Source organism: Mobula birostris, chromosome 17, assembly GCF_030028105.1.
Source record: "Mobula birostris isolate sMobBir1 chromosome 17, sMobBir1.hap1, whole genome shotgun sequence".
Taxonomy (NCBI): domain Eukaryota; kingdom Metazoa; phylum Chordata; class Chondrichthyes; order Myliobatiformes; family Myliobatidae; genus Mobula; species Mobula birostris.
The window spans coordinates 72,935,247-72,954,531 of record NC_092386.1 but is presented as its reverse complement, the minus strand read 5'-3'; the positions used below and the strand labels follow the sequence as shown (position 1 = coordinate 72,954,531).

General features: G+C 46.7%; 1 pseudogene; it reads right to left on the bottom strand.

Annotated features, from left to right (window-relative positions):
* Positions 1–19,285, bottom strand: part of LOC140211459 (uncharacterized) — a 177,496-nt pseudogene that overhangs the window by 96,484 nt on the left and 61,727 nt on the right.

Genomic DNA, 19,285 nt, shown 5'->3' with positions numbered 1-19,285 from the left:
TCACCACCATCAAGGACATCATCAAGAGCACAATCTTCACCACAATCCAGGACATCATCAAAGGGCCAACCCTCGCCACCATCCAGGACATCATCACGAGCACAACCATAAGCCACCATCCAGGACATCATTAAGGGCACAACCCTCACCACCATCCAAGACATCATCATGATCACAACCCTCACCAACTTCCAGGACATCATCATGGGCGCAACGATAAACCACCATCCAGGACATCATCATGGGCACATCCCTCAACATCAATGACATCAACGGCATAACCTTCACCACCATCCGAGACATCATCATGGGCACATCCATAAACCATCATTCAGGACATCATCATGGGCACATCCATAAACCATCATCCAGGACATCATCATGGGCACAACCATCATCAGCATCCAGGACAGCATCATCGGCACAACCTTCACCACCATCCAGGACATCAAGGGCACAACCCTCACCACCATGCAGGACATCATCATGGACACAATCCTCTCCACCATCCAGGACATCATCATTGTCACAACCCTCATTACCATCCAGGACATCATCACGGGCACAACCCTCACCACCATCCAGGACATCATCATGGGCACAACCATAAACCACCATCCAGGACATCATCATGGGCATAACCATAAACCACCATCCAGGACATCATAGGTACAACCATAAACCACCATCCAAGACATCATCATGGGAAAAACCATCATCAGCATACAGGACAGCATCATGGGCACAACCCTCACCACCATCAAGGGCACAATCTTCACCACCATCCAGGACATCATCAAAGGGGCAACCCTCACCACCATCCAGGACAATATCACGGGCACAACCATAGGCCACCACCTAGGACATCATCATGGGCACAACTCTCACCACCATCCAGGACATCATCATGGGCACAACCCTCACCAGCACATCATCCTGGGCACAACCATAAACCACCATCCAAGACATCATTATGATCATAAGCCTCACCATCTTCCAGAACTTCATCATGGGCACAACCATAAACCACCATCCAGGACATCATCATGGGCAAAACACTCATCACCATCGAGGACATCATCAACGGCACAACCCTCACCACCATCAAAGGCATCACCATGGGCACATCCATAAACCACCATCCAGGACATCATCATGGGCACAACCATAAACCTCCATGCAGGACGTCATTATGGGCACAACAATAAACAGCATCCAGGAAATCATCAAGGGCACAACCCTCACAAACATCAGTACAACATCATGGGCACACTGCCCACCACCATCAGGACATCATCATGGGCACAACCCTCACCACCATCCAGGACATCATCATGGGCACATCAATAAACCACCATCCTGGACATCATCATGGGCACAACAATCAACAGCATCCAGGACAGCATCATTGGCACAACCATAAACCACCATCAAGGACAGCATCATTGGCACCACGCTCACCACCATCCAGGACATCATCATGGGCACAACCATAAACCACCATGCAGGACATCATCTTGGGCACAATCCTCACAACCACACAGGACATAATCATGGGCACAACCATAACCCATCATCCCGGCCATCATCAAGGGCACAACCCTCCCCACCATTCAGGACATCATCATGGTCACAACCTCAACACCATCCAGGACATCATGGGCACAACACTCACCACCATCCAGGACATCATGATGCACACAACCATCATCACCATCCAGGACATCATCATTGGCACAAACCTCACCACCATCCAGGACATCATCATGGGCAGAACCCTCACCACCATCCAGGAATTCATCATGGGGACATCCATAAACCACCATCCAGGACAACACCAAGGGCACAACAAACATCAGAATATAGGACATCATCACTGGCACAACCCTCACCACCATCCAGGACATCATCATGGCCACATCCATAAACCACCATCCAGGATATCATCATGGGTACAACCATCATCAGCATCCTGGGCACAACCCTCATCACCATCCAGGACAGCATTATGAGCAGAACCCTCACCACCATAAAGGACATCATCATGGAAACATCCATAAACCACCATCCAGGATATCATCATGGGTACAACCATCAGCATCCAGGACAGCATCCTGGGCATAACCCTCACCACCATCCAGGACATCATGATGGGCACAACCATAAACCACCATCCAGGACATCATTAGGGGCACAACCATCAGCACCATTCAGGACATCATCATGGGCACAACCCTCACCACCATCCAGGACATCGTCAAGGGTACAACCATAACCCACCATCCCGGCCATCATCAAGGGCGCAACCCTCCCCACCATCCAGGACATCATGATGGGCACAACCATAAACCACCATCCAGGACATCATTAGGGGCACAACCATCATCACCATCCAGGACATCATGATGGGCACAACCATAAACCACCATCCAGGACATCATGATGGGAACAACCATAAACCACCATCCAGGACATCATTAGGGGCACAACCATCAGCACCATCCAGGACATCATCATGGGCACAACCATAAACCACCATCCAGGACATCATGATGGGAACAACCATAAACCACCATCCAGGACATCATTAGGGGCACAACCATCAGCACCATCCAGGACATCATCATGGGCACAACCATAAACCACCATCCAAGAGATCATCATGGGCACAATCATCATCAGCATCCAGGACAGCATCATGGGCAAAACCCTCACCACCATCCAGGACATCAAGGGCACAAACCTCACCACCATCTAGGACATCATCATGGGCACAATGCTCTCCACCATCCAGGACATCATCATGGGCACATCCCTCACCACCATCCAGGACATCATGGGCACAACCTTCACCACCATCCAGGACATCATCATGGGCACAACCGTCACCACTATCCAGAATATCATCAAGGGCACAACCATAAACTACCATCCAGGACATCATCAAGGGCACAACTCTAACCACTACCCAGGACATCATCATGGGCACAACTCTAACCACTATCATGGAAATCATCATGGGTACAACCCTCACCACCATCCAGGACATAATCATGGGCAAACCCTTACCACCATCCAGGACATCATCAAGGGCACAACCCTCATACCCATCCAGGACATCATCAAGGGCACAACCCTCACCATCATCATGGGCAAAACCCTCACCACCATCCAGGACATCATCAAGGGCACAACCCTCACCATCATCATGGGCAAAACCCTCACCACCATCCAGGACATCATCAAGGGCACAACCCTCACCATCATCATGGGCACAACCCTCACCACCATCCAGGACATCATCAAGGGCACAACCCTCACCATCATCATGGGCAAAATCCTCACCACCATCCAGGACATCATCAAGGGCACAACCCTCACCATCATCATGGGTACATCCCTCATTACCATCCAGGACAGCATTATGAGCAGAACCCTCACCACCATAAAGGACATCATCATGGGCACAATCATAAACCACCATCCAGGATATCATCATGGGTACAACCATCAGCATCCAGGACAGCATCCTGGGCACAACCCTCACTACCATCCAGGACATCATCATGAGCACAACCCTCACCACCATCAAGGACATCATCAAGAGCACAATCTTCACCACCATCCAAGACATCATCAAAGGGCCAACCCTCGCCACCATCCAGGACATCATCCTGGGCACAACCATAAACCACCATCCAGGACATCATCATGATCACAATCCTCACCACCTTCCAGGACATCATCATGGGCACAACCCTCACCACCATCCAGGACATTGTCATGGGCACAATCGTCTCCACCATCCAGCACATCATCAAGGGCACAACCCTCACCATCATCATGGGCAAAATCCTCACCACCATCCAGGACATCATCAAGGGCACAACCCTCACCATCATCATGGGTACATCCCTCATTACCATCCAGGACAGCATTATGAGCAGAACCCTCACCACCATAAAGGACATCATCATGGGCACAATCATAAACCACCATCCAGGATATCATCATGGGTACAACCATCAGCATCCAGGACAGCATCCTGGGCACAACCCTCACTACCATCCAGGACATCATCATGAGCACAACCCTCACCACCATCAAGGACATCATCAAGAGCACAATCTTCACCACCATCCAAGACATCATCAAAGGGCCAACCCTCGCCACCATCCAGGACATCATCCTGGGCACAACCATAAACCACCATCCAGGACATCATCATGATCACAATCCTCACCACCTTCCAGGACATCATCATGGGCACAACCCTCACCACCATCCAGGACATTGTCATGGGCACAATCGTCTCCACCATCCAGCACATCATCAAGGGCACAACCCTCACAAACATCAGTACAACATCATGGGCACAATGCTCACCACCATCAGGACATCATTAAGGGCACAACCCTCACCAACATCAGTACAACATCATGGGCACAATCCTCTCCACCATCGAGGACATCATCAAGGACACAACCCTCACCAACATCAGTACAGCATCATGAGCACAACCCACACCACCATTCAGGACATCATCAAGGGCACAGCCCTCACCACCATTCAGGACATCACCATGGGCACAACCCTCACCACCATCCAGGACATCATCAAGGGCACAACCATCATCACCATCCAGGACATCATCAAGGGGACAACCCTCACCTCCATCCAGGACATCATCATGGGCACAACCTCACCACCATTCAGGACATCATCATGGGCACAACCCTGACCACCATCCAGAACATCATCATGGGCAGACCCTCACCACCATCCAGGACATCATCATGGGCACATCAGTAAACCACCATCCAGGACATCATCAAGGGCACAACCATAAACCAGCATCCAGGACAGCATCCTGGGCATAACCCTCACCACCATCCAGGACATCATGATGGGCACAACCATAAACCACCATCCAGGACATCATTAGGGGCACAACCCTCACCACCATCCAGGACATCATCATGGGCACAACCCTCACCACCATCCAGGACATCGTCAAGGGTACAACCATAACCCACCATCCCGGCCATCATCAAGGGCGCAACCCTCCTCACCATCCAGGACATCATCAACGGCACAACTCACCACCATCCAGGACATCATCAACGGCACAACCTCAACACCATCCAGGACATTATCATGGGCACAACCATAAACAACCATCCAGGACATCATCTAGGGCACAACAATCAACAGCATCCAGGACAGCATCATTGGCACAATGCTCACCACCATCCAGGACATCATGATGGGCACAACCATAAACCACCATCCAGGACATCATTAGGGGCACAACCATCAGCACCATCCAGGACATCATCATGGGCACAACCATAAACCACCATCCTAGAGATCATCATGGGCACAATCATCATCAGCATCCAGGACAGCATCATGGGCAAAACCCTCACCACCATCCAGGACATCATCAAGGGCACAACCATCATCACCATCCAGGACATCATTAAGGGGACAACCCTCACCTCCATCCAGGACATCATCATGGGCACAACCTCACCATCATTCAGGACATCATCATGGGCACAACCCTGACCACCATCCAGAACATCATCATGGGCAGACCCTCACCACCATCCAGGACATCATCATGGGCACAACCATAAACAACCATCCAGGACATCATCTAGGGCACAACAATCAACAGCATCCAGGACAGCATCATTGGCACAACCATAAACGACCATCCAAGAGATCATCATTGGCACAATCATCACCACCATCAGGACATCATCATGGGCAGACCCTCACCACCATCCAGGACATCATCATGGGCACATCAGTAAACCACCATCCAGGACATCATCAAGGGCACAACAATCAACAGCATCCAGGACAGCATCCTGGGCATAACCCTCACCACCATCCAGGACATCATGATGGGCACAACCATAAACCACCATCCAGGACATCATTAGGGGCACAACCATCAGCACCATCCAGGACATCATCATGGGCACAACCCTCACCACCATCCAGGACATCGTCAAGGGTACAACCATAACCCACCATCCCGGCCATCATTAAGGGCGCAACCCTCCCCATCATCCAGGACATCATCAACGGCACAACTCACCACCATCCAGGACATCATCAACGGCACAACCTCAACACCATCCAGGACATTATCATGGGCACAACCATAAACAACCATCCAGGACATCATCTAGGGCACAACAATCAACAGCATCCAGGACAGCATCATTGGCACAACCATAAACCACCATCCAAGAGATCATCATGGGCACAATCATCATCAGCATCCAGGACAGCATCATGGGCAAAACCCTCACCACCATCCAGGACATCAAGGGCACAAACCTCACCACCATCTAGGACATCATCATGGGCACAATGCTCTCCACCATCCAGGACATCATCATGGGCACATCCCTCACTACCATCCAGGACATCATCATGGGCACAACCCTCACTACCATCCAGGACATCATGGGCACAACCTTCACCACCATCCAGGACATCATCATGGGCACAACCGTCACCACTATCCAGAATATCATCAAGGGCACAACCATAAACCACCACCCAGGACATCATCAAGGGCACAACTCTAACCACTACCCAGGACATCATCATGGGCACAACTCTAACCACTATCATGGAAATCATCATGGGTACAACCCTCACCACCATCCAGGACATAATCATGGGCAAACCCTCACCACCATCCAGGACATCATCAAGGGCACAACCCTCATACCCATCCAGGACATCATCAAGGGCACAACCCTCACCATCATCATGGGCAAAACCCTCACCACCATCCAGGACATCATCAAGGGCACAACCCTCACCATCATCATGGGCAAAACCCTCACCACCATCCAGGACATCATCAAGGGCACAACCCTCACCATCATCATGGGCACAACCCTCACCACCATCCAGGACATCATCAAGGGCACAACCCTCACCATCATCATGGGCAAAATCCTCACCACCATCCAGGACATCATCAAGGGCACAACCCTCACCATCATCATGGGTACATCCCTCACCACCATCCAGGACATCATCATGGGCACAACCCTCACCACCATCCAGGACATCATCATGGGCACAACCCTCACCACCATCCAGGACATCATCATGGGCATCATCCCTCACCACCATCCAGGACATCATCACGGGCACAACCCTCACTACCATTCAGGACATCATGGGCACAACCCTCACCACCATCCAGGACATCATCATGGGCACAACCGTCACCACAATCCAGAATATCATCAAGGGCACAACCATAAACCACCATCCAGGACATCATCAAGGGCACAACTCTAACCACTATCAAGGAAATCATCATGGGTACAACCCTCACCACCATCCAGGACATAATCATGGGCACAACCCTCATACCCATCCAGGACATCATCAAGGGCACAACCCTCACCATCATCAAGGGCACAACCCTCATACCCATTCAGGACATCATCAAGGGCACAACCCTCACCATCATCATGGGCAAAACCCTCACCACCATCCAGGACATCATCAAGGGCACAACCCTCACCATCATCATGGGCAAAACCTTCACCATCCAGGACATCATCAAGGGCACAACCCTCACCATCATCATGGGCACATCCCTCACCACCATCCAGGACATCATCATGGGCACAACCCTCACCACCATCCAGGACATCATTATGGGCATCATCCCTCACCACCATCCAGGACATCATCACGGGCACAACCCTCACCACCATCCAGGACATCATGGGCACAACCCTCACCACCATCCAGGACATCATCATGGGCATCATCAAGAGACAGTGCCTCAAGAAGCAGCATCCATCACAAAAGACCCTCACAATCTGCTGCAAACCCTCTTCATTTTACTACCACTGGGGAGGAGGTACGGGGTCCTAAGAATCCACACTCAGCAATACCGGAGCAGCTTCTTCGCCTCACCATCAGACCTCTGAACTGTCCACAAACCCATGAGCACCATCTTGTTACTCCTTTTCATTCAGCTACTTATTCTTATATTTTCATAATAATTTTTATCCACCATTAGTGTGAGCTAACATTGAAATATTTTAGGGGGAAATCCTCACAGCCAGAATAAAATTTAAAGTAAGTTGGGACTGAAGCCATTCAGACATTTTTGTTGTGTTAACTACCCTTATAAAAATAGCACAGTTCTTAAAAAGTGATTTCCTTAAATGCTTACCTTTTTGGCAAATTTGTATAGAATTACCTGATTGATTGAGTCTACAAGACTGTTGAATTATTTAAAGGGTTGCCACCTCTACTAAGTTAAATCTTTGCATTTGATGCTCTGCTGTGGAGAGGCCCCGAATTCCTTCAATATCTACCTTCCAAATACTCTAAAATCATGGCATGTGGAAAGACCATGAATTCCTTCAAAATCTGCCTTGTGAATATTCTAAAATCATGGCATGTGCAGATGCCAGAATTCCTTCAAAATCTGCCTTGCAAATACTGTAAGATCATGGCATGAGAGAATGCATAACATTTAGGAAATAGTTGAAAATACAGGTGGGGATTCTTCTGTTCAACAGAGGCTAACAGGCCATTTTAATTCAGTAAGGTGTCTTGGAGGTATCAGATTATTGTAATTTCAGAAACTAAACTTAATTTGGAATGAATAAACATTGGTTTCAATGTTAATTTTTAAGTTCAAAATAAAATTTATTATCAGAGTACATTCATCTCACCACATACAACCCAGAGATTGTTTTTCTGCAGGCATACTTAGCAAATATATAGAACAGTAACTATAAACTGTAAACTGTGCAAGTGCAGATAGTAAAGAAATAGCAATAAATAATAAGACCATAAGACCATAAGACAAAGGAGCAGAAGTCAGCCATTCGGCCCATCGCGTCTGCTCCACCATTTTTTCATGAGCTGATCCATTCTCCCATTTAGTCCTACTCCCCCACCTTCTCACCATAACCTTTGATGCCCTGGCTACTCAGATACCTATCAATCTCTGCCTTAAATACACCCAATGACTTGGCCTCCACTGCTGCCCATGGCAACAAATTCCACAGATTCACCACCCTCTGACTAAAAAAAATTTCTTCACACTTCTGTTCTGAATGGGCGCCCTTCAATCCTTAAGTCATGCCCTCTCGTACTAGACTCCCCCATCATGGGAAACAACTTTGCACATCCACTCTGCCCATGTCTTTCAACATTTGAAATGTTTCTGTGAGGTCTCCCCTCATTCTTCTGAACTCCAAGGTATACAGTCCAAGAGCAGACAAACGTTCCTCATATGTTAACCTTCTCATTCCCGGAATCATTCCAGTGAATCTTCTCTGTACCCTCTCCAACGTCAGCACATCCTTTCTTAAATAAGGAGACCAAAACTGCCCACTGTACTCCAAGTGAGGTCTCACCAGCGCCTTACAGAGCCTCAACATGACATCCCTGCTCCTATACTCTATTCCTCCAGAAATGAATGCCAACATTTCATTCACCTTCTTCACTACTGACTCAACCTGGAGGTTAACTTTAAGGGAATCCTGTATGAGGACTCCCAAGTCCTGTTGCATCTCAGAACTTTGAATTCTTTCCCTATTTAAATAACAGACTGCTCATTTATTTTTTCTGCCAAAGTGCATAACCATACACTTTCCAACATTGTACTTCATTTGCCACAGCTCCATCCATTCTTCCAATCTATCCAAGTCTCTCTGCAGACTCTCCGTTTCCTCGGCACTACCGGCCCCTCCACCTATCTTCGTATCGTCAGCAAGCTTAGCCACAAAGCCATCTATTCCATAATCCAAATCGTTGATGTACAATGTAAAAAGAAGCAGCCCCAACACGGACCCCTGTGGAAAACCACTGGTAACCAGCAGCTAACCAGAATAGGATCCCTTTATTCCCACTCTCTGTTTCCTGCCAATCAGCCAACGCTCTATCCACGTATGTAACTTTCCAGTAATTCCATGGGCTCTTATTTTGTTAAGTAGCCTCATGTGTGGCACCTTGTCAAAGGCCTTCTGAAAATCCAAATATACAACATCCACTACATCTCCCTTGTCTAGCCTACTTGTAATTTCCTCAAAAAATTGTAATAGGTTTGTCAGGCAGGATTTTCCTTTAAGGAATCCATGCTGAGTTCTGCCTATCTTGTCATATGCCTCCAGGTACTCTGTAACCTTATCCTTGACAATTGACCCCAACAACTTCCCAACCACCGGTGTCAAGCTAACAGGACTATAATTTCCTTTTTGCTTCCTTGCCTCCTTCTTAAATAGCAGAATGACATTTGCAATCTTCCAGTCCTCCAGAACCATGCCAGAATTTATCGACTTTTGAAAGATCATCGCTAATGCCTCCGCAATCTCCACAGCTACTTCCTTCAGAACACGAGGGTGCATTCCATCTGGTCCGGGAGATTTATCTACCTTTAGACTATTCAGCTTCCTGAGTACTTTCTCTGTCGTAATTGTGATTGCGCCCACTTCTCTTCCCTGCCACCCTTGAGTGTCCAGTATACTGCTGATGTCTTCCTCAGTGAAGACTGATGCAAAATATTCATTCAGTTCCTCTGCCATCTCCTTATCTCCCATTACAATTTCTCCAACATCATTTTCTATTGGTCCTATATCTACTCTCACCTGTCGTTTACTCTTTATATACTTGAAAAAGCTTTTAGTATCCTCTTTGATATTATTTGCTAGCTTCCTTTCATAGTTAATCTTTTCCTTCTTAATGTCCTTCTTGGTTTCCTTTTGTAAGGTTTTAAAAACTTCCCAATCCTCTGTCTTCCCACTAATTTTTGCTTCCTTGTATGCCCTCTCCTTTGCTTTGACTTTGGCTTTGACTTCTCTTGTCAACCACAGTTGCATCCTTTTTCCACTCGAAAATTTCTTCTTTTTTGGAATATACCTGTTTTGCACATTCCTCATTTCTCGCATAAACTCCAGCCACTGCTGCTCTGCTGTCTTTCCTGCCAGTGTCTCTTTCCAGTCAACTTTGGCCAGTTCCTCTCTCATGCCACTGTAATTTCCTTTACTCCATTGAAATACTGACACATCAGATTTCGGCTTCTCTTTTTCAAGTTTCACAGTGAATTCAATCACTGCCTCCTAAGGGTTCCTTCACCTCAAACTCTCTAATCACCTCCGGTTCATTACACAATACCCAATCCAGTACAGCCGATCCCCTAGTGGGCTCAACAACAAGCTGTTCTAAAAAGCCATCTCGCAGACATTCTACAAACTCTCCCTCTTGAGGTCCTATGCCAACCTGATTTTCCCCATCCACTCGCATGTTAAAACTCCCCACAATTATCATAACACTGCCCTTCTGACAAGCCTTTTCTATTTCCAGTTGTAATTTGTAGTCCACATTACTGCAGCTATTTGGAGGCCTATAAATAAATACCACCAGGGTCCTTTTACCCCTGCTATTTCTTAGCTCAACCTATAAAGATTCTGCACCTTCCGATCCTATATCACCTCTTTCCAATGATTTAATGGCATTTCTTACCAATAAAGCCACGGCTCCCCCTCTACCTACCTTCCTATCCTTCTGCTACACCGTGTATCCTTGGACATTCAGCTCCCAGAGACATGCATCCTTTAACCACGTCTCAGGGATGGCCACAATATCATACCTGCCAATCTGTAGCTGTACGACAAGATCATCCACCTTATTCCTTATGCTGCGTGCATTTAAGTACAACACCTTAAGACCAGTATTTGATACTTTTCGCTTTGATTTCACTGCAACCTTATTACACTGCAACTCATCCCAATGGCTACAAATTTGCCCCATCACCTGCCTGTCTTTCTTGACATCTTTACTGCTCACTATCTTAGATTTATTTCTGTTTTCCCCTTCCTCCGCTCTGTCATTCCAGTTCCCATCCCCCTGCCAATTTAGTTTAATGAGCATGAAATAACAATATAAAAGAGTCCTTAAAAGAGTGTAGTTATCCCCTTTTGTTCAAGAGCCTGCTGGTTGAGGGGTAGTAACTATCCTTGAACCTGGTGGTGTGAAATTCCCCTCCAGTTCGCCTACCAGCCCCGACTAGGAGTTGAGGATGCCATCGTCTACCTGCTGAACAGTGTCTACGCCCACCTGGACAAGCCAGCGAGCACTGTGAGGGTCATGTTTTTTGACTTCTCCAGTGCGTTCAACACCATCCGCCCTGCTCTGCTGGGGAAGAAGCTGACAGCGATGCAGGTGGATGCTTTCCTGGTGTCATGGATTCTTGATTACCTGACTGGCAGACCACAGTACGTGTGCTTGCAACACTGTGTGTCCAACAGTGTGATCAGCAGCACTGGGGCTCCACAGGGGACTGTCTTGTCTCCCTTTCTCTTCACCATTTACACCTCGGACTTCAACTGCTGCACAGAGTCTTGTCATCTTCAGAAGTTTTCTGATGACTCTGCCATAGTTGGATGCATCAGCAAGGGAGATGAGGCTGAGTACAGGGCTACGGTAGGAAACTTTGTCACATGGTGTGAGCAGAATTATCTGCAGCTTAATGTGAAAAAGACTAAGGAGCATGTGGTAGACCTGAGGAGAGCTAAGGTACCAGTGACCCCTGTTTCCATCCAGGGGGTCAGTGTGGACATGGTGGAGGATTACAAATACCTGGGGATACGAACTGACAATAAACTGCACTGGTCTAAGAACACTGAGGCTGTCTACAAGAAGGGTCAGAGCCGTCTCTATTTCCTGAGGAGACTGAGGTCCTTTAACATCTGCCAGACTGATGCTGAGGATGTTCTACAAGTCTGTGGTGGCCAGTGCTATCATGTTTGCTGTTGTGTGCTGGGGCAGCAGGCTGAGGGTAGCAGACACCAACAGAATCAACAAACTCATTCATAAGGCCAGTGATGTTGTGGGGATGGAACTAGACTCTCTGACGGTGGTGTCTGAAAAGAGGATACTGTCCAAGTTGCATGCCATCTTGGTCAATGTCTCCCATCCACTACATAATGTACTGGTTGGGCACAGGAGTACATTCAGCCAGAGACTCATTCCACCAAGATGCAACACAGAGCGTCATAGAAAGTCATTCCTGCCTGTGGCCATCAAACTTTACAACTCCTCCCTTGGAGGGTCAGACACCCTGAGCCAATAGGCTGGTCCTGGATTTATTTCCTGGCATAATTTACATATTACTATTTAACTATTTATGGTTTTATTACTATTTATTATTTATGGTGCAACTGTAACAAAAACCAATTTCCCTCGGGATCAATAAAGTATGACTATGACTATGAATCCTGAGGCTCTTGTATCTTCTACCTGATGGCAGCAGTGAGAGGAGAGCATGGCCTGGGTGGTGGTGATCTCTGATAACGAATGCTGCTTTTCTATGTCAATATTTCATGTAGATGTGTTCAAAGGGTGAGAGGGTTTTACCCATGATGCACCAGGCTGAACCTACGACGTTTTGTAGGGTTTTCCAGTCAAAGGCATTGGTGTTCCCATACCAGGCTGTGATGCAGTCAGGCAGCACACTTTCCACCACACATCCACAGAAGTTTGCCAAGGTTTTTGATGACATGCCAAATCTCCACAGACTCCTGAGGAAGTAGATGCACTGTCGTGTTTTCTTCACAATTATATTTTTATGATGGATCCAGGATAGGTCCTCTGAGATAGTGACATCTGGGAATTTCAAGTTACTAACCCTCACCTGGTTTCCCTTTCCTTAAGTTTACAATCAGTTCCTTGGTCTTATTGACACTGAGTGAGGTTGTTGTTATGACACCACTCAGCCAAATTTCCACTCTCCCTCACCCCCTTTGATACAGCAGACAACGATACAGTCATCAGCAAACTTGTGCTGTATATGGTGTTGGAGCTGTGCTTAGCCCCAGTCACAGGTGCAAGTAGAGCAGGGGCTAAGTACACATTCCTGTGCTGCTCCTGTGCTGATGGAGATTGTGGAGGAAATGTTTTTGTCAATCTGAACTGACTGAGGTCTACAAGTGAGAAAATCCGGGATCTAATTGCACAAGGGGGCATTGAGGTCCAAGTTTTGGAGTTTACTGATTAGCTGTGAAGGGGTGATGGTGTTAAATTACGAACTGTAGTAGATAAAGAGCATCCTGATGTATGATGGATCTTTACTGTCCAGGTGTTCCAGGGTTGTGTGAAGAGCCAGTGAGATGGCATCTGCTGTAGACCTGTTGCTTCGGTAGGTGAACTGGAGCAGATACAAGTCACCTCTCAGACAGCTGATATGCTTCAACACCAGTCTCTCAGGTAAGGTGAAATGTCTACAACCATGCAACATTCCATTTCCCTCTTCACAGATATCATACACATTTGAGTAGGCAAGGAGTGTTTGTGGTACAATATTGCCATCTACTGATGTACAAAACCCTCAAAGATTGCCTGACTATAACTTAATTGCTTCAGAACATTGTCTATCTGAATAAAGTTGCTTCGAATATCATGATAAGATCTTACTGTTTTGGTTGCTATTGGCCTACAAATTTTTCAGTGGTGTTGTGTAATTTACGCGTACTTTTGCTCAACATTAATGCAGCAAGTAAACAGAACTGTGTAATATTGTAAGAAATTGTCTTCTATCTAATAAGTAAAAGTGAATATGTTTTGAACTGATAGCATTTGCAAAGTCATTAGGTCTGCTATGATGGTTGATGCGGAGCCCACTTCCCTAGATCTGGATGATAATGTGGTTAACTGGATCGGCAAATTCACAGATGACACCAAGATTGGGGGTGCAGTGGACACTGAGGAAGGCCATCATGGCTTGCAAAGGGATCTGGATCAGCTGGACAAATGGACTGAAAAATGGCAGATGGCTTTAATACTGACAAGTGTGAGGTGTTGCACTTCAATGGGACCAATCAGTGTACATCTTACACAGTGAACGGTAGGGCACTGGGGAGTGTGATAGAACAAAGGGATCTGGGAATACAGGTCTATATTTCATTGAAAGTGACACCACAGTAGATAGAGCCATAAAGAAAGCTTTTGGCACATTGGTCTTCATAAATCAAAGTACTGAGTACAGGAGATGAGATGTTATGTTGAAGTTGTACAAGATGTTGGTGAGGCCTAATTTGGAGTACTGTATTCAGTTTTGGTCACCTACCTACAGTAAAGATGTAAACAGGGTTGAGTGAGAACAGAGAAAATTTACAAGTTTGTTGCCGTGGCGGGAGGACCCGAGTAATAAGGAAAGATTGATTTGGTTAGTACTTTATTCCTTGGAACGTAGAAGATTGAGAGCAGATTTGGTAGAGGTATACAAAATTGTGAGGGGTGTAGATAGGGTTAGTGCAAACAGACTTTTTCCACTTGAGGTTTTGGGTGGAATTACCACTGGAGACTATGGGTTAAGGGTGAAAGGTGAGAAGTTGAGGGGAAACGTTTACACTCAGAGGGTTGTGAGAGTGTGGAATGAGCTGCCAGCACAAATGCGACATGTGAGCTCAATTTCAATGTTTAACAGCAGTTTGGAGAGGTCCATGGATGGTAAGGGTACTGAGGGCTATGGTCCCAATACAGGTCGATGGGTGTAGGCACTTTAAATGGTTTGGCACGGACTAGATGGGCCAAAGAGCCTGTTTTTGTGCTGTACCTTTCTATGACTATGGCTCTAGAGTCATTCCTTCTATCTATAGTGCTTTTTAGCCATATCAGTAAGGCCCTTGGATGTACAATTTGAAATTCTTTATGGAAGATATCAGAAGAGAAGGGGCATCAGCCAAAAACTCGCTTTGGATCCCAGAGTGTAACTTATAAAGTGGATGGGCTGCTGCCATTCAGAGCCTTTGTCTTTAATTAACTATTAGCACAACTCTTCATTCTTTGGGGTGGCATGGTCATGTGGCAGTTAGCACAATGCTTTACAGTACGAGCCCCTGCCGCTATCTGTAAGGAGTTTGTACATTGCTCCAGCTTCCACCCACAGTCGAAAGAAATACCACCTGGTAGGTTCAATCACAAACAAGAGAAAATCTGCAGATTCTGGAAATCTGAGCAAAAGGGTCAATTGAAGGTTGACTCTGAAACTTAATGACTGGTTTCAGGTTCTTCCCTCCCTTAATTCTATCCATAAATCAGGCAGGAGAAGGAACCAGACCAGGCTCCTTATCCAATTTTGGAAAGAGAATAAAGGAAAGAGGCAGTGATGAACAGTAAAGAGTGAGTTACTGCTTCTTATTAGAATCAGAATCAGGTTTATTATCACCAGCATGTGGTGTGAAATTTGTTAATTTAGCAGCAGCAGTTCAAAGCAATACATAATATAAAAAAAAATCATAAATAAGTAAATCAATTACAGTATACGTATAATGAATAATTAAAAATCGTGCAAAAAGCACAAAGAATATATATTAAAAAAGTGAGGTAGTGTTCATGGGTTCATTGTCCATTTAGGAATCAGATGGTAGAGGGGAAGAAGCTGTTCCTGAATCGCTGAGTGTGTGCCTTCAGGCTTCTGTACCTCCTACTCATGATAACAATGAGTAAAGGGCATGCTCTGGGTGCTGGGGGTCCTTAATAATGGAAGCTGCCTTTCTGAGACACCAGTCATAGAAGATGTTCTGGGTACTTTGTAGACTAGTACCCAAGATGGAGTCGACTAAATTTACAACCCTCTGCAGCTTCGTTCGGACCTGTACAGTAGCTCCCCATACCAGACAGTGATGCAGCCTGTCAGAATGCTCTCTACGGTACAACTGTAGAAGTTCTTGAGTGTATTTGTTGACATACCGAATCTCTTCAAACTCCTAATGAAGTATAGCTGCTGTCTTGCCTTCTTTATAACTGCATCGATATGTTGGAACCAGGTTAGATCCTCAGAGATCTTGACACCCAGGAACTTGAAACTGCTCACTCTCTACAGGGGTGAGCACCTGTTACCTGAATGGCAGCAACATGGGAGTGCTTGGACAATGGAAATATAATGTAGATAGCTGTGTTCCAGATAAAATGCATCTTCTGCTCTGCATTGTCTGAACCTTGCTGGATTAATTCTTTGCTCTCTCTTTTTTGCACATGAATTATTTCCATTATAATTCCATTCTCATACAAAATTGCCAATAAACCATTCTTCTTGTAGTCCAGCTGCAGATAAGCAGGAAAACAACATTACTCAAATGGGGTCTCCCTTCAATATTGGTGGCCCAGCAGTGTAGTGGTGGAGAGGTCCTCTGGTATTAAGGCCTCCAATTGAGAGTTCACATTAGAAGACATTTGTATGGATTGGAGACCCGGTGTGAGATCACTTACAAATCTAGCAGGTCACATGATCAGTTTCAATGACAAGCAAACATGGTGAACATTAAGTCTAATAAATGAATTGAATAAACTGTCAACTGTGTACATACATCTATTGATGCTTCTGGACACATCTTCAGTGATGTTCCTGGAATCATCGGGTGTTTCGGGTCTTTCAACATCATACAACCTCCTCCAGGTGACCCAGCCAGGGCTGATCAGACCCCAGCTTGTGTCCAGATGGCTAGCTACTTATGACTCCATGGCTCCCCTCTTTTGAGCCACAGCCATCTTGAGGCCCTCTGTGCCGCATCCGTGGTACTGCGGATGGCTCTCCTCTTCCTCTCTCCCTCGATGCCCAAAATGCTGAAGGCTCCAACTAAAGAACGGGCTACGAATCCCCTACAACCAACCTCCACTGGGAGACACCTCGCTCTCTATCCAGCCTGCTGACAGTTGCTGACCAGTCCTGCGTACTTGGAGAGCTTCCTTTCAAAGGCCTCTTCCAAGCGATCTTCCCATGGGACTGTCAGCTCCAGCAGCACCACTTGCTTAGTAGAGTCAGACACTAGGACAATGTCTGGTCGCAGGGTGGTGGCTGCGATATGGTTGGGGAACTTCAGCTGCCCTTCAAGGTCCACCAACAGCTGCCAGTCCCTTGCAGAGGTTAGAATGCCTGCAGATATTCTTTTGGCAGGTATTGGCTACTCCCCAGCTCTGACAAAGGCAATGGTCTGCTTGGAGGGTCGGGACTGCTTCGCCCACTCAACTCCTGCGCTGACAGCTTCAGCGATGGTCTTCAGGACCTGATCATGCCTCCACCTGTACCGTCCCTCACCAAGTGCCCTTGCACAGCCGCTGAGGATGTGCTCCAGGGTTCCTCGCTTCGAGCACAGTGGGCATGCAGATGACTCTGCCTTGCCCCATGTGTGCAGGTTTGATGGGCTTGGAAGCACATCGTACACTGCCTGGATGAGAAAAAGGATGCAGTGTGGTTCGGCTTTCCAAAGATCAGCCCAGGTCACTTTCCTCTCAACTGCATTCTCCCACCTTGTCCAAGCTCCCTGTTGCTTCATTGCCAGCACCTTGCAGGCTCTCGTCTCCTTTACTACTGCTCTCACCTCCTCCTGAACTAGACGATGCCTTTCCTTCCCTCTGGTGTCCATTTGGGGAGTTGGAAAGGATCCTAGCCCAGCTCGGCCTTGTGTGACCACTCCCACCAGCCTCCTGTGATGCATCCTGGCCTCTGCCTCCTGAACAGCTTCCTCTGCCCTCCACTTCTTGCCAGTACTTACTTGGATCCCTGCTTTAGCCACCTTCCGGTCACTTGAGTCCCTATACTGTCAACATAATAGTGAATGGAAAGTAAACATGCCGTAATGATCTGTTGACCGTGGGAAATACAGCTTCTTTTGAAAGCAAAAATGATAATTACCTTCTTATAAGTGTTGAGGATAAGCTCCCTTAAGTGGTGCATCATGGGAGTCATTGAGTCACTCACTGCATCAAGAGCTCTGTCCACTTCCTTTTCATTTCGTCACCGCTTGGAAGAATACGGATCAGACTAAGAACTGCCTCAGAGAAAAACAAACAGAACAGCAACAAAGGGATCGTCTCCAGACAATGTCCCCACAGTAAATGTCGACTAATGATGCGCTCTAAATTATAGGTACATTGTTCATATTTCTGATCACGGAACAATTGTATTGTTTGGCTAGTACTTAAAATACGATCTCTCTGCTGATATATTGATATTTGGTTTATTATTGCCACCTGTACCAAGATACAGTGAAAAGCTTGTCTTGTATGCTGCTTATACAGAACAAATCATTACACAGTGCATTGGGCTGGAGTAAGATAAAATAATAACAACGCAGGATAAAGTATAAAAGCTACTGAAAGAGTGCAGTGCAGGTAAACAATAAAGTGCAAAATGACAGTGAGGTAGATTGTGAGGCCAGGAGTCCAACTTATCATTCACCAGTCTGATAACACTGGGATAGAAGCTGCCCTTGAA